Source organism: Triticum dicoccoides, chromosome 3A, assembly GCF_002162155.2.
Source record: "Triticum dicoccoides isolate Atlit2015 ecotype Zavitan chromosome 3A, WEW_v2.0, whole genome shotgun sequence".
In the NCBI taxonomy this organism is placed as follows: Eukaryota; Viridiplantae; Streptophyta; class Magnoliopsida; order Poales; family Poaceae; genus Triticum; species Triticum dicoccoides.
Window position 1 is genome coordinate 680,030,455 of NC_041384.1, and position 26,117 is coordinate 680,056,571.

A 26,117-nucleotide genomic window follows, 5' to 3' on the forward strand; every position below is an offset into this window, starting at 1 on the left:
AAGATGGCTATGGTAGTACGAGAGTTGTTCTTCGGGACCATATCGAAGCGCTGGTTCGGGCACAAGCAATTTTGGTATCGGTTTGCACAAAATGCAAGCACTATGGAAAGCCTTGGCGCTTCGTGATGGCATTTGTCTTGCTCTTGGACATCTCAAGGTGATCATTGGAAGTGATGCTCAAGATGTCGTGCGAATGCTAAATGAGGCAAAAATTTCAAAGCAGACCTGGCTCCATTGTCCATATCAGCCGAAAAGAAAATGTGGATGCGAGCTCCAGTTTTCAATCTTGCTCAATTCTACATATCAACCGAGAAGCAAATGAAGCGGCACACAAGTGTGCCAAATAGGCTAGTGAGGATCGTAGAAGATGTATCTCGGTGAATTACACCCTACTTTTCTTCTAGAATGTATTCACACACTTTGTAATCCTCCTGAGTAATTCAATATAGCCTGTTGTTGCAAAAAAGAAATGTTCGACCTACTCAGAGCATCCCTTTGTTGTCATTCAGGTGGGGATCTTAGAGAGGTGCCCTTGAGTGTAGGGGCACGAGACATGAAAGAACCGTAAAGAAAGAAAAAAGCGAAGAATCGCTGGCCATACCGCTTTGGCGCATGGCGCCAAGTGGGACAGATCGCCGCCCCTTGGGTCCAGTGGGAGCTCCTATAGGGCGCCTTGTTGAGCTTCTTGGCGCCCATGCGCCCCGCTCATGGGCCGGTCTAAGAAGAAAATAGCGGTTGACTGGTTTCCTAGTTCTCTTGATCGCGTTAGACCGGTTGCGGTCAACCAGTTGACTTTTGAAAAATAAGGTTTTTTTAAATAGTGAACTAAAAAATGTCCATGGTTTTTGAAATACGAGTTCACAAACTTAAAAAACGATCACGAATTTGAAAAAAAAGTTTATTGAATTTGAAAAAAAATCACATGTTTAAAAAAAGTTAATTGATTTTGAAAGAAGCTCATCGAATTGAAAAAAAATCATTAAATTTGAAAAAAAGTTAATCGGTTTTGGGAAAAAGTTCACAAAAATTGAAAAAAGTTCATCGATTTTTGAAAATAAGTTCATTGAATTTGAAAAGGGGTTCATCAAATTTGAAAAACACTTCATTAAATCTGAAAGAAAATTCATCAAATTTGAAAGAAAGGTCATCGAGCACCCCGAGCACCCACCTTCGGAATCCGCACAGCCGCCGCAGCCCTGCCATCCGCCCACGCCACCGACGCGCTCGTCTGACTCGCTGCCGCCGCGCCCCCAGCACGATGCCGCATGCCGCATTGCGCACACCATCAGGAGGGGAGAAACGCCGCGCCGCCACCTGCACCAACGGCGGGATGCGAGGAGAGGCGAGGAAGGGGAGGGAAGCGGCAGAAGCTAGAGCGGGCGAGACGAGTTGTCGATCAACTCGGATACGTAGGTGTTTCTAACCCGAACACATTTACTTTCAGCACTAAAAAATGAACACATTTGTTTTCACCACGCAATCAATCTGATTTTCTGAAAAAAAAAAAAGAGACACGCACGACAACGGTACCCAGGGGCATCTGCCGCGTGGAAAACTCCCGTTCCGCCGCCGGATCCAGCCCCGCTCCACTTGCCTTTCATACCCGCAGCCACGCCACGAGCACCTCAGCAAGGACAAGCCTCCGCCCGCCGCCACCGCTTCTGCCCCGCCTATAGAGCTCTGCCCTTTGCCGGCCCGCTCCTCCTCTCTCCGTCCGGGCCGCGCCTCTCGCCTCCTTCCTTCGTCCTCGGCCCGTCCTGGCCGCGTGGTGGCCTCCGTTACGGCCGCCGACCCCAAATCCACCCGCGCGCTCGCGCCCTGCTCCCTCTCCTCTCCGCCTGCGGGGCCGCGCCGCTCCCCGAGGACGCGGGGCTCGGCCAAGTGGCAGGCGACCGGCGGCGGGGGCACCGGCGTCGTGTGCCAGCGCGCGCTCGTCCTCGACTCGTGCCTCTCCTCCTCTCGCGCCCGGTGAGGCGACTCGTCCTCGGTTCTTGCCTCTCCCCGTCTCGCGTCCGGTGAGGCAGTTCGTCCTCGGTTCCTACCTCTCCTCCTCTCGCGTCTGGTTCCATGTTGCTCCTCCTCGCTCGATTATTCCGTCGTTTAGAGTAGAAGAATCGCTTCTGATTTGTTCGATTCTGCTCGTTCTCGATTCCTCTGTTCTGAAGCGCACCTGATTTGGTTGATTATATGCTCGTCCTCGATTCGTCCGTTTAGATAGAAATGCGCGTCCGATTCGACTTGCTCGTCCTTGCCGCCATCGTTAGTTCAGAGTCGCGTGTGGTTTGATTCTTGCTCGTCCTCGCCGTCGCCCTGATGCTCTTGCGTGTTCTTGGGGACGTCTCGTCGGGGGTCTGTGACTCTAGGAGGAAGCGAACGAGCGGTCCGTCGGTTTGGGTCACCATCTGGTTTGCGAACTAACAAGTCCGTTTGAGAAACTTCTGTTCCTGCGTTCCTTGTTCACGGTGGAGCGATGGTTCATGCGCTTCTGTTATCCGACGGTCATGCATTTCGTCTTCGCGTCGGGGCGACGGTGTGCGGTTCTGGTTTTGAAATTGGAGCAGCGTCGAATCCGTTCCTCTGTTCCATCACCTGCATTGTTCGTCCTCTATCGATTCTTGTTCTACCGGCAAGCGTGTGTGCTCCCATCCTAGATGCAACGAATCTTGTTCTTGTCTGTTACGGTTGTTCTGATGGTGTTCTTTTCAACTTGTTTCTTGCTATCATGCTTTGCTTATGTTCCAATATATGATGATGTGTGTTCAACTTGTTTCTTGTTATCATGCTTTGCTTATGTTCATATGTGATGATGTGTGTTCAACTTGTTTCTTGTTATCATGCCTTGCTTATGTTCCAATATGATTCGTGTTCAGGGGTGCAAACCATGTAGGCCATGGGTACCGTGATGTGAGGCTCCTCTCCTGCTGATAAATTAGGACGATGGGCTGAGCAGAAAAGCTTGACTCTTGTAACAATCACTTGCTTGGTTTCCATTCATTGTGTGGCCGATTTGGCATCCAATGCATCCGATGCCTACCTTATTTATCAATAATCACGTTTTCATTGTTTGTTTTCATATCCAATGCATCCACTCATCAGAGCACCCTTTTCCTTGTTTGTTCCCTTTTGAAGTTCCCCGATTCAAATCTGATGTGAAAGGTAGGAATATTGATGTCACTTCTGTGTTATATACTAGCGATGGTGTGTTTTTAACCATATCTCCTACAAATTTGCCTTGAGATGCTACATGTTTATATGGCATGATTGATTGCTGTTTGTGTATGGTTATTAAGATTGATTGATTGTTGTTTGTTGATTGATTGATTGATTGTTTGTTGTTTGTTGATTGATTGGTTGATTGTTGTTTGCTGTTTGTTGATTGGTACTCCTGATCATAGGTAACTGACCTTGCACTATTCTTTCTTCCACTGTTCCTTGTTCCCTTTTGAAGTTCAATTATTCAAATCTGATGTGGAAGGTATGAATATTGATATCACTTCTGTGTTAGTATACTAGCTATGATGTGTTTTATTCAAGTTATTAACCATCTCTTACAAATTTTCCTTGAGATGGTACATTTTTATATGGCGTGATTGATTGCTGTTTGTTGAATGTGAACTCGTATCTTGATGAATAATCATTTAGGCTAACTTGGTCTTGGTAGTTCTTGATCATAGGTAACACCCTATTACTTGTTTAGTGTAGACTGACTATTCCTTTTTCTGAACTTTATTGTGATTATGTCTTCACATTGCATTGCTTCCAGATCCATATCGACATGCCCACGTTGTTTGATAAGGATAAAAATGTAAGGAACTTCTCCCAAGAATCTCTCTTGCTCCTTGTATTAACTTGGCGACTAGACTTTACATGTTAATTTTTTTCGTGAAACTGGAGCTCCTTGCTGTAACCCATTATATGACTTTGTGAGCACGCACCACTTTCAGGTTATGAAAAAATGGGGTGCTCCAAACAAGATTGACTTCCTCTCTCTTTCTTATACAAGGCATGCAAAAGATGTGCGGCAAGTAACTCATTATGTCATTATGACTTCACAGTACCATCTTTCCCAACAGATTGAATTTTTTATATTGATATTTTGTTGAATAGCATCACATGTTTGTTTGCACTTCATACTTTGGAAAGATGTTCCTAACGTTGATAGTATTTTTCCTGCAATAGGCACGGGAGTTCCTCTCAAAGTTAGTTATCTTAGCCAAAACTCTGATTTTTGCCAAAATTGAGAATGTGGAGGTAATTAACATGTATTTTTCTATTGAGTACTACTTTGTTCGTTCTTTAGGTGTTCTTATTTCAAAAGTGCAACATGGCTGGAAAGCCTGCTGTTGTTATTCGTTGTAGCGACCAGACCTCAAACAGTCTGATCTCTGTGCTTCGGTGTCATCTCTGGATCAGTAATGCTGACACCACATAGTACTCGGAGGATTTATAGCAGAGTAGCAATCACACACTTATTACATCGAGTGTCTCAAAAGAGAACTTATTGTTGGGGAACGTAGCAGAAATTCAAAATTTTCCTACGTGTCACCAAGATCTATCTATGGAGAAACTAGCAACGAGGGGAAGGAGAGTGCATCTACATACCCTTGTAGATCGCTAAGCGGAAGCGTTCAAGTGAACGGAGTTGATGGAGTCGTACTCGTCGTGATCCAAATCACCGATGACCAAGTGCCGAACGCACGGCACCTCCACGTTCAACACACGTACAGCCCGGTGACGTCTCCCATGCCTTGGTCCAGCAAGGAGAGAGGGAGAGGTTGAGGAAGACTCCATCCAGCAGCAGCACAACGGCGTGGTGGTGGTGGAGGAGTGTGGCAGTCCTGCAGGGCTTCGCCAAGCACCACGGGAGAGGAGAAGGACTTGGGAGAGGGGAGGGCTGCACCAAAGGCAAATGTATGGCTGCCCTCCCACCCCCCCACATATATATAGGGGCAAGGGAGAGGGGGGGCGCAGCCTTGGCCCTTCCTCCAAGGAAGGGGGCGGCTAGGGAGGAGTCCCTCCTCCCCAAGGCACCTCGGAGGTGCCTTCCCCTTTTAGGACTCTTCCTTTCCTTATCCCTTGGCGCATGGGCCTCTTGGGGCTGGTGCCCTTGGCCCATATAGGCCAAGACGCACCTCCTTACAGCCCATGTGGCCCCCCCGGGGCAGGTGGCCCCACCCGGTGGACCCCCGGGACCCTTCCGGTGGTCCCGGTACAATACCGGTGACCCCGAAACTTGTCCGGTGACCAAAACAGGACATCCCATATATAAATCTTTACCTCCGGACCATTCCGGAACTCCTCGTGACGTCCGGGATCTCATCCGGGACTTCGAACAACATTCGGTAACCACATACAAACTTTCTTTATAACCCTAGCGTCATCGAACCTTAAGTGTGTAGACCCTACGGGTTCGGGAGACATGCAGACATGACCGAGACGTTCTCCGGCCAATAACCAATAGCGGGATCTGGATACCCATGTTGGCTCCCACATGTTCCACAATGATCTCATCGGATGAACCACGATGTCAAGGACTTAATCAATCCCGTATACAATTCCCTTTGTCTATCGGTACGATACTTGCCCGAGATTCGATCGTCGGTATCCCGATACCTTGTTCAATCTCGTTATCGGCAAGTCTCTTTACTCGTTCCGTAACACATCATCCCGTGATCAACTCCTTGGTCACATTGTGCACATTATGATGATGTCCTACCGAGTGGGCCCAGAGATACCTCTCCGTCACACGGAGTGAGAAATTCCAGTCTCGATTCGTGCCAACCCAACAGACACTTTCGGAGATACCCGTAGTGTACCTTTATAGCCACCCAGTTATGTTGTGACGTTTGGCACACCCAAAGCACTCCTACGGTATCTGGGAGTTGCACAATCTCATGGTCTAAGGAAATGATACTTGACATTAGAAAAGCTTTAGCATACGAACTACACGATCTAGTGCTATGCTTAGGATTGGGTCTTATCTATCACATCATTTTCCTAATGATGTGATCCCGTTATCAACGACATCCAATGTTCATGGTCAGAAAACCGTAACCATCTATTGATCAACGAGCTAGTCAACTAGAGGCTTACTAGGGACATGGTGTTGTCTATGTATCCACACATGTATCTGAGTTTCCTATCAATATAATTCTAGCATGGATAATAAACGATTATCATGAACAAGGAAATATAATAATAATCAATTTATTATTGCCTCTAGGGCATATTTCCAACAGTCTTCCACTTGCACTAGAGTCAATAATCTAGTTCACATCGATATGTGATTAACGCTCAAGGTCACATCCCCATGTGACTAACACCCAAAGAGTTTATTAGAGTCAATAATCTAGTTCACATTTACCATATGATTAACACTCGATGAGTTCTGGGTTTGATCATGTTATGCTTGTGAGAGAGGTTATAGTCAACGGGTCTGAACCTTTCAGATCCGTGTGTGCTTTACAAATCACTATGTCATCTCCTAGATGCAGCTACCACGTTCTATTTGGAGCTATTCCAAATAACTGTTCTATTATACGAATCCAATTTACTACTCAGAATAATCTGGATTAGTGTCAAAGTTTGCATCGGCGTAACCCTTTACGACGAACTCTTTTACCACCTCCATAATCGAGAAAATTCCTTAGTCCACTAGTTACTAAGGATAACTTTGACCGCTGTCCTGTGATCCATTCTTGGATCACTCTTGTACCCCTTGACTGACTCATGGCAAGGCACACTTCAGGTGCGGTACACAGCATAGCATACTGTAGAGCCTACGTCTTAAGCATAGGGGACGACCTTCGTCCTTTCTTTCTATTCTGCCATGGTCGAGCTTTAAGTCTTAACTTCATACCTTACAACTCAGGCAAGAACTCCTTCTTTGACTGATTCATCTTGAACACCTTCAAGATCATGTCAAGGTATATGCTCATTTGAAAGTTTCATTAAGCGTTTTGATCTATCCTTATAGATCTTGATGCTCAATGCTCAAGCAGCTTAATCCAGGCTTTCCATTGAAAACACTTTTCAAATAACCCTATATGCTCTCCAGAAATTCTTCGTCATTTTTGATCAACAATATGTCAACAACATATACTCATCAGAAATTCTACAGTGCTCCCACTCACTTCTTCGGAAATACAAGTTTCTCATAAACTTTGTATACACCCAAAATCTTTGATCATCTCATCAAAGCATACATTCCAACTCTGAGATGCTTACTCCAGTCCTCAGAAGGATAGCTGGAGCTTTGCGTACTTATTAGCATCTTTCAGGATTGACAAAACCTTTCGGTTGTATCACATACAACCTTTCCTCAAGAAAAATCGTCGAGGAAACAATGTTTTGACATCCTATCTGCAAGATTTCATAAATAATGCAGTAATCGCTAATATAATTCCAACAGACTCTTAGCATCGCTACGAGTGAGAAAGTCTCACCGTAGTCAACTCCTTGAACTTGTCGGAAAATATCTTAACGACAAGTCGAGCTTTCTTAATGGTGATACTTACCATCATTGTCCGTCTTCCTTTTAAAATCCATCTGTACTCAACAGCCTTACGACCATCGAGCTGTTTCGCCAAAGTCTACACTTTGTTTTCATACATGGATCCTCTCTCGGATTTTATGGCCTCGAGCCATTTATCGGAATCCGGACCCACCATCGCTTCTCCATGGCTCGTAGGTTCATTGTTGTCTAGCAACATAACTTCCAAGACAGGATTACATACCACTCTGAAATAGTACGCATCCTTGTCATCCTACGAGGTTTGGGAGTGATTTGATCGAAGTCTCATGATCAATATCATAAGCTTCCACTTCAATTGGTGTAGGTGCCACAGGAACAACTCTTTGTGCCCTGCTATACACTAGTTGAAGTGACGGTTCAATAACCTCATCAAGTCTCCACCATCCTCCCACTCAATTCCTTCGAGAGAAACTTTTTCTCGAGAAAGGACCCGATTCTAGAAACAATCCCTTATTGCTTTCGGATCTGAGACAGGAGGTATACCCAACTGTTTTGGGTGTCCTATGAAGATGCATTTATCCGCTTTGGATTCGAGCTTATCAGCCTGAAACTTTTTCACATAAGCGTCGCAGCCCCACACTTTTAAGAAATGACAGCTTAGGTTTCTCTAAACCATAGTTCATACGGTGTCATCTCATCTGAATTACGTGGTGCCCTATTTAAAGTGAATGTGGTTGTCTCTAATGCCTAACCCATGAACTATTGTGGTAATTCGATAAGAGACATCATGGTATGCATCATATACAATAGGGTGCAGTTATGATGTACGGACACACCATCACACTATGATGTTCCAGGCTGTATTAGTTGTGAAATGATTTCCACTATGTCTTAATTCTGTGCCAAACTCATAATTCAGATATTCATCTCTATGATCATATCATAGATATTTTATCCTCTTGTCACGACGATCTTTCAACTTCACCCTGAAATTACTTGAACCTTTCAATAATTCAGACTCGTGATTCATCAAGTAAATATACTCAACATCTACTCAAATCATCTGTGAAGAACATAACGATATCCACTATACGCCTCAGCACTCATTGGACTGCACACATCAAAATGTGTTACTTCCAACGAGTTGCTATCTTGTTCCGTCTTACTAAAACGAGGCTTTCAGTCATCTTGCCCATGTGGTATGATTTGCATGTCTCAAGTGATTCAAGATCAAGTGAGTCCAAACGGTCCATTTGCATGGAGTTTCTTCATGCATATACACCAATAGACATGGTTCGCATGTCTCAAACTTTTCAAAATGAGTGAGCCCAAAGATCCATCAACATGGAGCTTCTTCATGCGTTTTATATCGATATGACTTAAGTGGCAGTGCCACAAGTAGGTGTACTATCATTACTATCTTATATCTTTTGGCATGAACATGTGTATCACTACGATCGAGATTCAATAAACCATTCATTTTAGGTGCAAGACCATTGAAGGTATTATTCAAATAAACAGAGTAACCATTATTCTCCTTAAATGAATAACCGTATTGCGATAGACATAATTCAATCACGTCTATGCTCAACGCAAACACCAAATAACAATTATTTAGGTTTAACACCGGTCTCGATGGTAGAGGGAGCGTGCGATGCTTGATCATATCAACATCGGAAACACTTCCAACACATATCGTCAGCTCACCTTTACCTAGTCTCCGTTTATTCCATAGCTTTTATTTCGAGTTACTAACACTTAGCAACCAAATCGGTATCTAATACCCTGGTGCTACTAGGAGTACTAGTAAAGTACACATCAACACAATATATATCCAATATACTTCTATCGACCTTGCCAGCCTTCTTATCTACCAAGTATCTAGGGTAATTCTGCTCCAGTGGTTGTTCCCCTTATTACAGAAGCACTTAGTCTCGGGTTTGGGTTCAACCTTGGGTTTCTTCACTAGAGCAGCAGCTGAATTGCCGTTTCATGAAGTATCCCTTCTTGCCCTTGCCCTTCTTGAAACTAGTGGTTTCACCAACCATCAACAATTGATGCTCCTTCTTGATTTCTACTTTGGTGTCAAACATCGCGAATATCTCAAGGATCATCATATATGTCCCTGATATATTATAGTTCATCATGAAGCTCTAGCAGCTTGGTGGTAATGACTTCGAAGAAACATCACTATCTTATCTGGAAGATCAACTCCCACTCGATTCAAATGATTGTTGTACTCAGACAATCTGAGCACAAGCTCAACAATTGAGCTTTTCTCCCTTAGTTTGCAGGCTAAGAAAATCGTCGGAGGTCTTATACCTCTTGACGTGGGCACGAGCCTGAAATCCCAATTTCAGCCCTCGAAGCATCTCATATGTTTCGCGACGTTTCAAAACGTCTTCGGTGCCTCAACTCTAAACCGTTTAGCATTACGCACTGAACTATCATGTAGTCATCAGAACGTGTATGTCAGATGTTCGCAACATCCACAGACGACGTTCGAGGTTCAGCACACTGAGCGGTGCATTAAGGACACAAGCCTTCTATGAAGCAATGAGGACAATCCTCAGTTTACGGACCTAGTCCACTTAATTGCTACTATCAACTTTCAACTAATTTTTCTCTAGGAACATAACTAAACAGTAGAACTAAAGCGCGAGCTACGACATAATTTGCGAAGACCTTTTGACTATGTTCAGGATAATTTAGTTCATCTTATGAACTCCCACTCAGATAGACATCCCTCTAGTCATCTAAGTGATTACATGATCCGAGTCAACTAGGCCGTGTCCGATCATCACGTGAGACAGACTAGTCAACATCGGTGAACATCTTCATGCTGATCGTATCTACCATACGACTCATGCTCGACCTTTCGGTCTTCTGTGTTCCGAGGCATGTCTGTACACATGCTAGGCTCGTCAAGTCAACCTAAGTGTTTGCATGTGTAAATCTGTCTTACACCCGTTGTATGTGAACGTTGGAATCAAACACCCGATCATCACGTGGTGCTTTGAAACAACGAACTGTCGCAATGGTGCACAGTTAGGGGGAACACCTTGTTGAAATTTTAATGAGGGATCATCTTATTTACTACCGTTGTTCTAAGCAAACAAGATGCATAAACATGATAAACATCACATGCAATCAAATAGTGATATGATATGGCCAATATCATATTGCTCCTTTTGATCTCCATCTTCGGGGCTCCATGATCATCATCGTCACCGACATGACACCATGATCTCCATCATCATGATCTCCATCATCGTGTCTTCTTGAAGTTGTCTCGTCAACTATTACTTCTACTACTACAGCTAACGGTTAGCAATAAACTAAAATAATTACATGACGTTTATGTTGACACGCAGGTCATAAATAAATTAAGACAACTCCTATGGCTCCTGCCGGTTGTCATACTCATCGACATGCAAGTCGTGATTCCTATTACAAGAACATGATCATCTCATATATCACATATATCATTCATCACATCCTTTGGCCATATCACATCACATAGCACACCCTGCAAAAACAAGTTAGACGTCCTCTAGTTGTTGTTTGCATGTTTTACGTGGCTGCTATGGGTTTCTAGCAAGAACGTTTCTTACCTACGCAAAGACCACAACGTGATATGCCAATTGCTATTTACCCTTCATAAGGACCCTGTTCATCGAATCCGATCCGACTAAAGTGGGAGAGACAGACACCCGCCAGCCACCTTATGCAACTAGTGCATGTTTGTCGGTGGAACCGGTCTCACGTAAGCGTACGTGTAAGGTTGGTCCAGGCCGCTTCATCCCACGATGCCGCCGAATCAAGATAAGACTAGTAACGACAAGCATATTGAACAAAATCAACGCCCACAACTACTTTGTGTTCTACTCGTGCATAGAATCTACGCAATAGACCTAGCTCATGATGCCACTGTTGGGGAACGTAGCAGAAATTCAAAATTTTCCTACGTGTCACCAAGATCTATCTATGGAGAAACTAGCAACGAGGGGAAGGAGAGTGCATCAACATACCCTTGTAGATCGCTAAGCGGAAGCGTTCAAGTGAACGGGGTTGATGGAGTCGTACTCGTCGTGATCCAAATCACCGATGACCAAGTGCCGAACGCACGGCACCTCCGCGTTCAACACACGTACAACCCGGTGACGTCTCCCATGCCTTGATCCAGCAAGGAGAGAGGGAGAGGTTGAGGAAGACTCCATCCAGCAGCAGCACAACGGCGTGGTGGTGGTGGAGGAGCGTGTCAATCCTGCAGGGCTTCGCCAAGCACCACGGGAGAGGAGAAGACTTGGGAGAGGGGAGGGCTGCACCAAAGGCAAAGGTATGGATGCCCTCCCACCCCCACACATATATATAGGGGCAAGGGAGAGGGGGGGCACAGCCTTGGCCCTTCCTCCAAGGAAGGGGGCGGCTAGGGAGGAGTCCCTCCTTCCCAAGGCACCTCGGAGGTGCCTTCCCCCTTTAGGACTCTTCCTTTCCTTATCCCTTGGCGCATGGGCCTCTTGGGGCTGGTGCCCTTGGCCCATATAGGCCAAGGCGCACCCCCTTACAGCCCATGTGGCCCCCCCGGGGCAGGTGGCCCCACCCGGTGGACCCCTGGGACCCTTTCGGTGGTCCCGGTACAATACCGGTGACCCCGAAATTTGTCCGGTTGACCAAAACAGGACTTCCCATATATAAATCTTTACCTCCGGACCATTCCGGAACTCCTCGTGACGTCCAGGATCTCATCCGGGACTCCGAACAACATTCGGTAACCACATACAAACTTCCTTTATAATCCTAGCGTCATCGAACCTTAAGTGTGTAGACCCTACGGGTTCGGGAGACATGCAGACATGACCGAGACATTCTCCGGTCAATAACCAATAGCGGGATCTGGATACCCATGTTGGCTCCCACATGTTCCACGATGATCTCATCGGATGAACCACGATGTCAAGGACTTAATCAATCCCGTATACAATTCCCTTTGTCTATCGGTACGATACTTGCCCGAGATTCGATCGTCGGTATCCCGATACCTTGTTCAATCTCGTTACCGGCAAGTCTCTTTACTCGTTCCGTAACACATGATCCCGTGATCAACTCCTTGGTCACATTGTGCATATTATGATGATGTGCTACCGAGTGGGCCCAGAGATACCTCTCCGTCACACGGAGTGACAAATCCCAGTCTCGATTCGTGCCAACCCAACAGACACTTTCGGAGATACCCGTAGTGTACCTTTATAGCCACCCAGTTACGTTGTGACGTTTGGCACACCCAAAGCACTCCTACGGTATCCGGGAGTTGCACAATCTCATGGTCTAAGGAAATGATACTTGACATTAGAAAAGCTTTAACATACGAACTACACGATCTAGTGCTATGCTTAGGATTGGGTCTTGTCCATCACATCATTCTCCTAATGATGTGATCCCGTTATCAACGACATCCAATGTCCATGGTCAGGAAACCGTAACCATCTATTGATCAACGAGCTAGTCAACTAGAGGCTTACTAGGGACATGGTGTTGTCTATGTATCCACACATGTATCTGAGTTTCCTATCAATACAATTCTAGCATGGATAATAAACGATTATCATGAACAAGGAAATATAATAATAATCAATTTATTATTGCCTCTAGGGCATATTTCCAACACTTATTACAATAAATATGGCTTAAGGCCATCTAATAACGATAACAGCGGAAGGCTTGGAAGATAAGTGAGTCCATCAACTCCAACGGCATCACTGAGTATAGAACCACGACCTAAAAACTCCTTAATCGTCGTCTGAAAAGTCTGCAACATTAACGTTGCAGCCCGAAAATGGGTCAGCACATGGAATATGCTGGCAAGGTAACACATAGAGTAATGGAATGAAACAGCTATACTATATGCATATTTGGCTGGTGGAAAGCTCTATGGTTACAGTTTTGCGGAAAGCCAATTTTTCCCTACTTTAAAGGAATAAAATTTAATTACTATCATGGTGGTTGTTAAACATTGAGAATGATTGACAGCATTCTCAATCCCAATTAAGCATCATCATTAAACATAACCCAGCAAAATTAATTTAGAGTAACATGTTGAGATTCACATGAAAATCCAGGTACTAGATACTCAAGATGTCCATAACCGGGGACACGGCTAACCATGATTAGTTTATTACACTCTGCAGAGGTTTGCGCACTTTTCCCCACAAGACTCGATCGCCTCCGTTTGGTTTCTCGCGCTACATGGTGTTTGAGTAGACGGATGACCGAGACATAGTCTTTCAGAAGCGCTAGCACCTTACGATCGGGTAGACCGTACCACCTACATCCCCTACATCTGCTAGTCTACCACTGTAAGAGTTCGCACAACTTAGTCAACTATGCTAGAGCCCATAATAGCTTGTGGCTGCACACGGAAGTTTCTAGTATGAATAGTCTCATGATCCCTTTGAGCCTGGGTGGCGGTCCAAAAGAAAACAGGCAAGTCCTAGAATACCTAGGTGCCTCAATTCACCCAGATGTGTGTTTAAGTTGCCACCTTAGATAAACCATTAATTAACAAACTCACATCTGTCATGGATATCACTCACCCAATCCACATCTACTAGCATAGCATGGCATAATAAGCAAACGTAGAAGTAACTCCCAAAGGTTTGATAATAACAGGTAATAGGTACTACCTCATCTACTTCCCATCCCACAATTTAATTAGATCCTAATCATGCAATATGTGAGGATTAATCTAATGCAATAAAACTGGGTAGTAGGAAAAGGTATGATCAAAGTGTTACTTGCCTTGCTGATGATCCGCGAAACCTAACGATTCGAAGTAACAGGCGGCGCACTCCGGGTATTCTATCGCAGACAAACAAACAAGCATACAATAAGTACTCATCTAATGCACAGGTAAAACTCAAATAAGAGATCTAACCATAAGGTTCAACTTAAGAACTCCGGTTGGCAAAAAGAATCAAATCGAACGAAGCAACGAAAAACAAACGGCGAAAGAAAACAACTTCGTTCTAGTAATCTGGATCTAGGGCAAATTTTACAGTAACAAAAACTTGTTTAAGTTGGTTAAACGGATAGAGGGTTTCGAGACGAAACTCTAGGCGCTTGAATCGCCTGATTCCGATAAACGAGCGAAAAGTTAAACTAAAAAGAAAATTGGATCAGGAATCGCGATCAGAAAAATCGCGGATTAAATCCGAGAAAAAGAAAAACGATGAATGCTGAAAAAAAATTCTCTTTTTTTTCGGCACGGAGAACGAGGCGCGACAAACCTAGGGCGGCGGGATCGTCGGCGGCGGCGGCTCCGGCAGCGCGCGCGGATTGAGGCGGGGCTGATTGGCTGGGGCGGCTCGGGACGGCGCTATTTAAAGGCTGCCCCCGGGCGGTGTCCCGCTCGGGTATGACCCGAAGTCGGTTCGTTTTTTTAATTATTCCGCTCGGAAGAAAAATAAAAAGAAATACTAAACGGACTCCAAAAATTCCGAAATAAATTTTCACGGGCTTCTAAAATCAAGCCGCACAAGGTGAACATTTATTTGGGCCCTAAATGCAATTTTGAAAAATGCACATTTTTCCTAAATTCAAATAAAACACCAAAAAACTCCGAAATAAAATCTTATTTGATTTTTTATTAAATCCTCAATATTTCTTTATTTTGGGAAAGTCATTTTATTCCCTCTCTCATATTTTTGTAATAGAAATAATTGATGATAAAATAAATAAAATCAAATGATCCTATTCTCAAATTTGAGAGAACTCAAATATGAAAAATAACGAAATCCCCAACTCTCTCTGTGGGTCATTGAGTTGCGTAGAATTTCTATGATCAACCAAAATGCAAAATAAAATATGATATGCATGATGATCTAATGTATAATATTCCAAATTGAAAATTTGGGATGTTACAAACCTACCCCCCTTAAGATGAATCTCGCCCTCGAGATCCGGGTTGGCTAGAAAATAGGTGAGGGTGGTCTTTGAGCAAATCTTCCTCTCGTTCCCAGGTGGCTTCATCCTCTGTGTGGTGACTCCACTGAACTTTGCAAAACTTGATAACCTTGCTGCGAGTAACTCGGCTGGCAAACTCGAGAATCTTAATTAGTTTCTTCTCGTAAGTCAAATCGTTATCCAACTGAATAGTTTCCAAAAGCACTGTATCTCTCAACGGTATGTCAGCCATCTCCGCGTGACATTTCTTTAACTGAGAAACGTGGAACACATCATGTACTCCTGACAATCCTTCTGGCAATTCCAACTTGTAGGCTACTTCTTCCATACGCTCCAAAACTCGATATGGTCCTACAAATCATGGCGCTAACTTCCCTTTAACTCCAAAACGCTTTGTTCCCCGAAGTGGAGATACTCGAAGATAAGCTCTGTCTCTGACTTCATAAACTGTCTCCTTGCATTTAGAATCCGCATAACTCTTCTATCTGGACTGGGCTACCTTGAGCCTATCGCGAATCAGCTTCACCTTCTGTTCAGACTCTTTAACCAAGTCAGGACCAAACAACTGGCGGTCTCCAACTTCATCCCATGACAACGGTGTCCTGCACCTCCTTCCGTACAAGGCTTCGAAAGGGGCCATCTTTAAACTGGTTTGGTAACTGTTGTTGTAAGAGAACTCTGCATATGGCAAATTATCGTCCCAACTAGATCTGTAATCTAGCGCACAAGCTCTCAGCATATCCTCCAAAATCTGATTAACTCTCTTGGTCTGTCCATCTGTCTGTGGATGAAAAGTTGTACTGAATTCTAGCCTGGTTCCCAAAGTTTCGTGCAACTGCTTCCAGAACTTTGAGGTAAACTGGGTTCCTCTATCTGATACGATACTCCTTGGAACTCCATGCAAACATACGATCCTGGTCATGTATATCTTTGCCAACTTAGCACTGGTATAAGTGGTCTTTACTGGGATGAAATGAGCTACTTTCGTCAATCGATCAACTACAACCCAAATCGTGTCATAGCCTGAACGAGTCCTGGGCAATCCCATGATAAAATCCATGCCTAGCTTATCCCACTTCCATTCAGGTATCGGCAATGGTTATAACAATCCTGCTGGCTTCTGATGCTCTGCCTTTACTCTCTGGCATACATCACAAACTGCTACATACTCCGCAATATCCTTCTTCATTCCGGTCCACCATAAAATATCCTTCAAATCCAAATACATCTTGGTATTTCCTGGGTGAATTGAATACGTTGAGTCATGTGCCTCTTGCAGTATCAACTTCCTGATCTTCGGGTCATTGGGCACGTAAACGCGGTCTTCAAACCATAGGGTGTCGTGCTCATCCTCACAAAATCCTTTAGCTTTTCCTTTGCTCAGTTTCTCCTTTATAGCGGCAATCTCTTTGTCAGTCCTTTGAGCTTCTTTGATTCTATCCATCAAAGTTGACTGAATCTCCAATGCTGCTACATAACCTCTCGGAGCTATTTCCAAACATAGTTCACGAAGATTTTATGCTAACTCTGTGGGTATTTCTCCCGTCATTAACGTATTGACATGGCTCTTACGGCTTAATGCGTCAGCTACTACATTAGCCTTTCCAGGATGATAATGCAATTTCATATCATAATCCTTGATAAGCTTCAACCATCTCCTTTGTCTGAGATTCAACTCCTTCTGTGTGAAAATGTACTTCAAACTCTTATGATCCGTGTACATCTCATAATGATTTCCAATCAGAAAATGTCTCCATGTCTTCAATGCATGCACTACGGCTGCTAACTCCAAATCATGCGTGGCATAATTCAACTCATGAAGTTTCAGCTGTCTTGAGGCATATGAAACAACTCTCCCTTCCTGCATAAGCACTGTTCCAAGTCCTCGACGTGAAGCGTCACAATACACCTCATAATCCTTGGTCTGGTCTGGCAAGATCAATACTGGTGAGGTAACTAAGCGTTTCTTCAACTCCTGGAAACTAGCCTCACATTCCTCCGTCCATATGAACTTGGTATCCTTCTTCAACAACTCAGTCATAGGCTTCGCAATCTTTGAGAAATTCTCAATAAATCTCCGGTAGTATCCTGCGAGTCCAAAAAAACTCCGGATCTCTCCAACTGTTGTTGGGGCTTCCCACTTGGTCACGGTTTCAACTTTAGCGGGATCTACTGCTATACCTTCTCCAGATATAACGTGTCCGAGGAATCCTACTTCCTTCAGCCAAAACTCACATTGCTGAACTTGGCATATAACTGATGTTCTCTGAGCTTTCCAAGTACCAAACGCAAATGCTCCTTATGCTCCTCTTCATTCTTCGAATAAACCAGGATATCATCAATGAACACTACGACGAACTTATCCAAAAACTCCATAAACACTTTGTTCATCATGTTCATAAAATAGGTAGGTGCGTTAGTCAGACCAAATGACATAACGGTATACTCATACAGCCCATACCTGGTGGTAAAAGCTGTCTTCGGAATATCCTATTCTCGAATCTTCAACTAGTGGTATCCTGATCGCAGATCGATCTTGGAAAATACCTTAGCTCCTTGCAATCGATCAAATAGATCATTGATCATTGGTAGCGGGTACTTGTTCTTGATCGTTACTTCATTCAATCCTCGATAATCAACAACCATCCTTCTTCTTCACTAGAAGTACTGGCGATCCCCAAGGCAAAGAACTTAGGCGAATATATCCCTTATCCAGTAACTCCTTAATCTGCTTCTTAATTTCCACCAAATCCTTTGCTGGCATCCTATATGGTCTCTTTGATATTGGCCCTGTGCCTGGCAATAGCTCAATCAAAAACTCAATATCTCTATCCGGTGGCATGCCTGGCAACTCCTCTGGAAATACATCAGGGAAATCCCTTACCATTGGTACTTCCTCCTGCACAACTCTTGTTAGGCAATTTACTTGAGTCCTCTTTGGCACATGCCGGGATACATACTTGATCCTTCTCCTTTCTGGTGTGGTAAGCAAAATTTACTTACTAGCACATTCAATATTCCCTTCATACTTTGATAACCAATCCATGCCTAATATCACATCCAATCCTTGAGATTCCAATACTATTAGGTCTGAGGGAAAAACATAGTTACCAATCCTTAATGGTAACTGATTACACCAGACTAGCCACATACTCTGCTCCGGGCGAGGTTACTAACATGGGTGACCTAAGGGCTTGGGTTGGTAGGTTATACTTATCCACAAATCCCCTTGAGATGTATGAATGTGATGCACTAGTATCAAAAAGAACGAGTGCAGTAAATGACTTAACCAAAAACTTACCTATTACTGCATCGGGCTGAGCTTCAACCTCCTCCACGCTAACGTGGTTCACCTGTCCCCTATTAAAAGGGTTCGGCTTCTTCCCAGAACTTCCATTTATATTTTCATTTTGCAATTCAGGACATTCATTTGCATAATGTCCTGTCTTCGAACACTTAAAGCAAGTGACTTGGCTCAAGTCCTTCTTGGCTGGGGTTGAGGGGTTGGTGCGATTCTGGCCGTTGCTTCCTCCATTGCCATTACCATTCTTGGTGCTATTGTGGTTGTGCGAGCTACCTCCTCCATGGGTATGCTGAAAATGTCCTCCCGGTCTAGGGGTAAAACGTGGCTTCTGCTGAGCTCCTGAATTGTACTTTCCTTCTCCATACTTCCTCTTGCGGTTCTCAATTTGCTGCTACTTCCCTTCAATCATAAGAGCACGATCTACCAACTCCTAGTAGTTGTTGAAGGTTGCTACCATCAACTGCATGCTCAACTCATCATTCAGTCCTTCTAGAAACTTCTCCTGCTTAGCTGCATCTGTAGCGACGTCATCTGGGGCATAACGTGCTAACTTACTAAAGTCCTCCACATACTGGCCAACTGTCCGTCCTCCTTGGCGCAAGTTGCGAAACTCACGCTTCTTCATGGCCATAGCTCCCGCTGAAACATGTGCAGTATGAAAAGCCTGCTGAAACTGGTCCCATGTGACAGTGTCGACTGGGAAAGTGGCAGTGAAATTCTCCCACCATGATGCTGCTGGTCCTTCTAGCTGATGTGCGGCAAACTTCACCTTCTCCGCATCTGTGCATCCTGCTGTGGTCAACTCCCTAGCGGTCTTGCGGAGCCAATCATCTACTACTATCGGCTCGGTGCTACTGAAAAACACCGGCGGATTCAGCCTAAGAAAACGGGCTAAGTGGTCAACTGGTGGTGGTGGTGGTGGTGGGTTGTTGTTGTTGTTCCCCTGATTCTGATTCTGGACTAGCAACTGCATCAGTGTGTTCTGCTGCTGGATCAACTAGGTGAGCTTCGGTGGAAAGGCAAATCCGGGGTCACGTCTCGGAGGCATCTGAGGGTTTTAGAAGAGATGAGATATAAGAATAGAGGGGGTCTAAAGAGAAAACACTACCCATATGCACATGAGGCAAAACAAACAATTCACTTCAATCAATCAAACAAGGGCATACAATCGATCTATCTATCGCAAAAGTGCTCGGACTACTATATTTACATGGTGGACTACTACTACTGATGAGGTGGTCTACTAGAAATATTCTTCGGTCGTTGACTCCATAATATCTGCTCCAGCTTCATCAACATAGTCATCATCGCTACTATCTGCTTCCGAGTCGGTGCCGTCGATGATGATGTAGTCTTTCGGGCTAATTTCCTGGGGTTCTTCGTCTTCCTCTATTGGCGTAGGGTCTCCCATAAATATTCCAATCTTCTTGATCAGGTCGTCATTCTTCTCCACCAATACTTCAATTTCTTCTTCATAATCTTCATGTGTAGCCTTGAGTTCTTCCTCCAGTTCCTTGATTCTAGTGTTGGGCTTCTTCAGGTCTATCATGTCGGCGCACATCTGGTTCTCCTGTCGTCGAATGTGCTGATTTAGCTCCTGGATAAAAGTTGCGATTGATCTATCCTTCCTGGTGCTGATCATCTCCTAGTGTTCATCTCGGCGCCCACAAATCTGGTAGATAGTATCCTTAAGATTCTTGCGGTAGACTTCTCCAATGCGTCCCATGGCGATGTGAGCTGCCATGCTCTTTCCTAGACTCCAAGTTGGTGCATCAAAAGAAAATTCTATGGGCTCAGTGACTGGCATGAACGTCCTTCCTGGTACTTGAACTTGAATCATCCAACGCTCTTCTTCAGGTAAAGTGGCGTTGTAGGTTCCTGTGAAGCTTGGTACTCCTATGTTCAGGTATCTAGTGACTTCCTTCAAGTGGCGTCAAAAGGGTGTATCTTCATCCGGTTGTGTGAACTTGTTCCTTACATCCGCCATCCTAAAGAGTATAAAAGATGAGAGGTCAGAAGAGAAGAGAGTGAATAGTGATCTAGGTCTTTAGCTTAGTGGTCGTGTCCTACAGTTAGCATGTGCTCTGATACCATCTCTGTAGAGACCAGACCTCAAACAGTCTGATCTCTATGCTCCGGTGTCATCCCTGGATCAGTAATGCTGACACCACACAGTACTCAGAGGATTTATAGCAGAGTAGCAATCACACACTTATTATATCGAGTGTCTCAAAAGAGAACTTATTACAATAAATATGACTTAAGGCCATCTAATAACGATAACAACGGAAGGCTTGGAAGATAAGTAAGTCCATCAACTCCAACGGCATCACTGAGTATAGAACCACGACCTAAAAATTCCTTAATCGTCGTCTGAAAAGTTTGCAACATTAACGTTGCAGCCCGAAAACGGGTCAGCACATGGAATATGCTGGCAAGGTAACACATAGAGAGTAATGGAATGAAACAGCTATACTATATGCATATTTGGCTGGTGGAAAGCTCTATGGTTACAGTTTTCCGGAAAGCCAATTTTTCCCTACTTCAAAGGAATAAAATTTAATTACTATCATGGTGGTTGTTAAACATTGAGAATGGTTGACAGCATTCTCAATCCCAATTAAGCATCATCATTAAACATAACCCAACAAAATTAATTTAGAGTAACATGTTGAGATTCACATGAAAATCCAGGTACTAGATACTCAAGATGTCCATAACCGGGGACACGGCTAACCATGATTAATTTATTACACTCTGCAGAGGTTTGCGCACTTTTCCCCACAAGACTCGATCGCCTCCGTTTGGTTTCTCGCGCTACATGGTGTTTGAGTAGACGGATGACCGAGACATAGTCTTTCAGAAGTGCTAGCACCTTACGATCGGGTAGACCGTACCACCTACATCCCCTACATTTGCTAGTCTACCACTGTAAGAGTTCGCACAACTTAGTCAACTATACTAGAGCCCATAATAGCTTGTGGCTGCACACGGAAGTTTCTAGTATGAATAGTCTCATGATCCCTTTGAGTCTAGGTGGCGGTCCAAAAGAAAACAGGCAAGTCCTAGAATACCCAGGTGCCTCAATCCACCCAGATGTGTGTTTAAGTTGCCACCTTAGATAAACCATTAATTAACAAACTCACATCTGTTATGGATATCACTCACCCAATCCACGTCTACTAGCATAGTATGGCATAATAAGCAAACGTAGAAGTAACTCCCAAAGGTTTGATAATAACAGGTAATAGGTACTACCTCATCTACTTCCCATCCCACAATTTAATTAGATCCTAATCATACAATGTGTGAGGATTGATCTAATGCAATAAAACTGGGTAGTAGGAAAAGGTATGATCAAAGTGTTACTTGCCTTGCTGATGATCCGCGAAACCTAACGATTCGAAGTAACAGGCGGCACACTCCGGGTATTCTATCGCAGACAAACAAACAAGCATACAATAAGTACTCATCTAATGCACAGGTAAAACTCAAATAAGAGATCTAACCAGAAGGTTCAACTTAAGAACTCCGGTTGGCAAAAAGAATCAAATCGAACAAAGCAACGAAAAACAAACGGCGAAAGAAAACAACTTCGTTCTAGTAATCTGGATCTAGGGAAAATTTTATAGTAACAAAAACTTGTTTAAGTTGGTTAAACGGATAGAGGGTTTCGAGACGAAACTCTAGGCGCTTGAATCGCCTGATTCCGATAAACGAGCGAAAAGTTAAACTAAAACGAAAATCGGATCAGGAATCGCGATCAGAAAAATCGCGGATTAAATCCGAGAAAAAGAAAAATGACGAACACCGAATTTTTTTTCTCTTTTTTTTCAGCATGGAAAATGAGGCGCGACGAACCTCGGGCGGCGGCATCGTCGTCGTCGGCGGCGTCTCCGGCGGCGCGCATGGATAGAGGCGGGGCTGATGGGCTGGGGCGGCTCGGGGTGGCGCTATTTAAAGGCTGCTCCCGGGCGGTGTCCCGCTCGGGTACGGCCCGAAGTCGGTTTGTTTTTTTTAATTATTCCGTTCGGAAGAAAAAAAACTAAACGGACTCCAAAAATTTCGGAAGAAATTTTCACGGGCTTCTAAAATCAAGCCGCACAAGGTGAACATTTATTTGGGCCCTAAATGCAATTTTGAAAAACGCACATTTTTCCTAAATTCAAATAAAACACCAAAAAACTCCGAAATAAAATCTTATTTGATTTTTTTATTAAATCCTCAATATTTCTTTATTTTGGGAAAGTCATTTTATTCCCTCTCTCATATTTTTGTAATAGAAATAATTGATGATAAAATAAATAAAATCAAATGATCCTATTCTCAAATTTGAGAGAACTCAAATATGAAAAATAACGAAATCCCCAACTCTCTCCATGGGTCATTGAGTTGCGTGGAATTTCTATGATCAACCAAAATGCAAAATAAAATATGATATGCATGATGATCTAATGTATAACATTCCAAATTGAAAATTTGGGATGTTACACTCGTTTTGTGGACAGTATGACGGACAACCTAAGGCCTACTCGTCTGGAGGCAACTGATTTGGCAAACGCGGTGCTGGACGGTTAGTTTTTGCCTCTTGCAGATATCTTATACTTTGGTGATCCTGTACAGCTGGTCATTACTGCACCCAAACAAACTATAATTACACAAGCTGTAACATGAATAACAATTGTTTTGTTCAGGTAGTGATGCCATTCTCCTTGGTGTTGAGACTCTCCGTGGGTTGTATACAATTGAGACTATTTCAATAGTATGCAGAATTGGTGCTGAGGTGAACTTTCTTTTGGAGGTCTATGTTCTCTTGATAAATACGTGCCTGTTTGGGAGGGCATTTATTGATAGGTTCCCTTTTGTAGCTCAAATCAAACTTCAATACTAAAATGTTACAAATAAATACTATTCTTCCGAACAGCCCCTAAATGTGTTCTCAACAAGTATATCTTTGGCACTCTAATGTAATCTAATGGAAATCCACTCCTTCTTGCCTTTTCTCTCTTCATATTTGGTGATATATTTTCATGAATTGTTTCACAGGCTGAGAAGGTCTTCAACCAGGATTTGTACTTCAAGCGAACCATGAAATACGTGGGAGAACCCATGACCCACTTGGAGTCTATTGCTTCCTCTGCAGTGCGTATTTTGGAACCTTGGATTTTCCAACCTTTTGTTAGTGTTTACAGGGGAACAATTTATGTCTTAAATAGTTCACTACCTATTTGCTAGGTGCGGGCTGCTATCAAAGTTAAGGCTTCGGTCATCATTTGCTTCACTTCATCGACAGGAGAAAAAGAGTATTTCTTCTTATAGGCGCTTCACCTCATCTTGTAGTTTAATGGAAATTGATTCATATATTATGCCGTATCGAGTATCTGCAGGCTAATTGCCAAGTAGATGTCCACCATGCCGTTCCTCGTCTAAAAAGAAATCAATTGAAGTGGAGCTTCACAAGCGCATTTGAAGTATGTGAACAACCTGTTTCTTTGTAACCTTTTTAGTACCTCCTTCTGTGTGTGCTATATCTAGGTAATAATGATTTAGAACTAGCATGCTGATCTTCAAACTTTGAAAGATAAGTTCAGACTATAGTTTTTGTTAATGACAAATCTAACACTGAACCTTGCACAATCGTGCAACTCAATATAGAGGAATAATATACAAGTATTTGCCATGTAATGCTAGAAAATTCATTTAGCATTTAACCTTCATGGTTTTGCCTTGATGATACTAGTGTCAAAAATGCTCTTATATTTTGGGACAAAGGGAGTATTTAACATCCTTCTTTTCTCTCAGCAAAATATTGATGATATTTATTGCTCCTTTATTTTTACTTGGTGCATAATTCTTACTACCTCCGTTTCAGTTTATAAGGGATGCCTGTATTTCTAGATCATCAGTTTGACCAACGAAATATGTATTATATGCTAAAGTATACCATTGAAATTCATATTCGAAATAGGTTTTTCATGGTGTACCTTTTGTAGCATAGCTCATATTTCATTGGCCAAATCGTTGATCTGAAAATACACAGGTGCGTAACAAACAGAAAGATTGGGAGTATGTTGTTCAACTTGACTCGCTAATATACTATAGAATTTACCCTAATGAGAAACAATGTGGTGTTCAACTAGACTCACTAATTAACATGTATTACCGCGTGTCTAATACATCTGTATCTTGACAAATCTAAGACAAGTAGTTCAGGACGGAGGGAGTACTATAGAATTTTGCCTGATAAGAAACAATACTGCTTATGTTGGACCAAGACTTATATTTGTTGCATTATCTTCCTGCAGGAAAGACAATCACTCATAGTTAGAGGCCTCTTTCCCATGCTTGCGATCCACGTCACCTGGTGAGTTAACCTGCCTTTCATCTGTTGGCTACATTAACCATTCTTTGGTGGTTCTTTTCAATTTTAGAATACATGACCCAGTATGTGTATAATAAGAAAAATAGGAACTACCTATATAAATATCTACGTCCTTGTTCTGAACATAAAGGAAATAATGGCAGTTGGCATTATTGCATTTTTTCCAATATGTGAAAAGTGGATGCTTTTACATACATCAGGCTAGTGAATTTATTCTGCTTTTAGGGTTTTTGCTTGTATCATGTTCTACTTACAAATGAAATAAACACTAGACTGCAGTTCACTTTCGAACTGTTGGCAAGTCATCATAAGCTTGGTTAGTCAGTACATTATTTTGAACTTGACTGGTGGTAGGCTGGTATGTTTATTCTATATAATATAAACGCAATACTTGAGCTTATAAGCTGGTGTGCACCCGTGAGGCTGATGTTTGGAGGTTTCATCTTGCATCCGCCTTGAATTATTTGATAGCTAGAATTCCTTGATTTGTACCCAAAAAGTAAGAAGCTTGGTTTGCCTGGTGATTTGTACTGACATTGTTTCTCTGCCCTGCAGGCTGAATCTACTAGCACTAGAAATGAATTAGTGTTGAACGTTTCTCTTGACCACGACAAAGCATCCGATGTGATCAAGTCGCATGGCTTACCTTAGCCAGAATTTCTGTAAGAATGTTTCTCATGTTACATGCCTTGCTTTCTCTAGTAAGTAGAACAAGAATACTGTGCCTACAAACTTGTGGGTATTGATGAAGATAATCACTTAATCAACCTCTAACTAACTTTCTATTTTCAGGAACGAAGATCTGGATCACTCTCGCCCCTCTAGAGAAATCAGTTTACTCATTCAAGTTCTGGAAATTCTTTATAGCCTTTTGAGTTTACTTCGGTCTTGCATGTATTAGCTTTCTGTTTGTGCCCCTATTTATGTATGTTTCTTGTGTGCAAGTGCTCCATTCTGTGTGTGTGTGGCTGTGTGTGGCTTGACTCTGTGTGTGT

The 26,117-nt window shown here is 43.2% G+C and overlaps 1 pseudogene; it reads left to right on the plus strand.

The window, feature by feature from the left end:
• The first annotated feature begins 1,258 nt into the window (after positions 1 to 1,258).
• LOC119272848 lies at positions 1,259 to 25,773 on the plus strand (annotated as a pseudogene).
• The last annotated feature ends 344 nt before the right edge of the window (positions 25,774 to 26,117 follow it).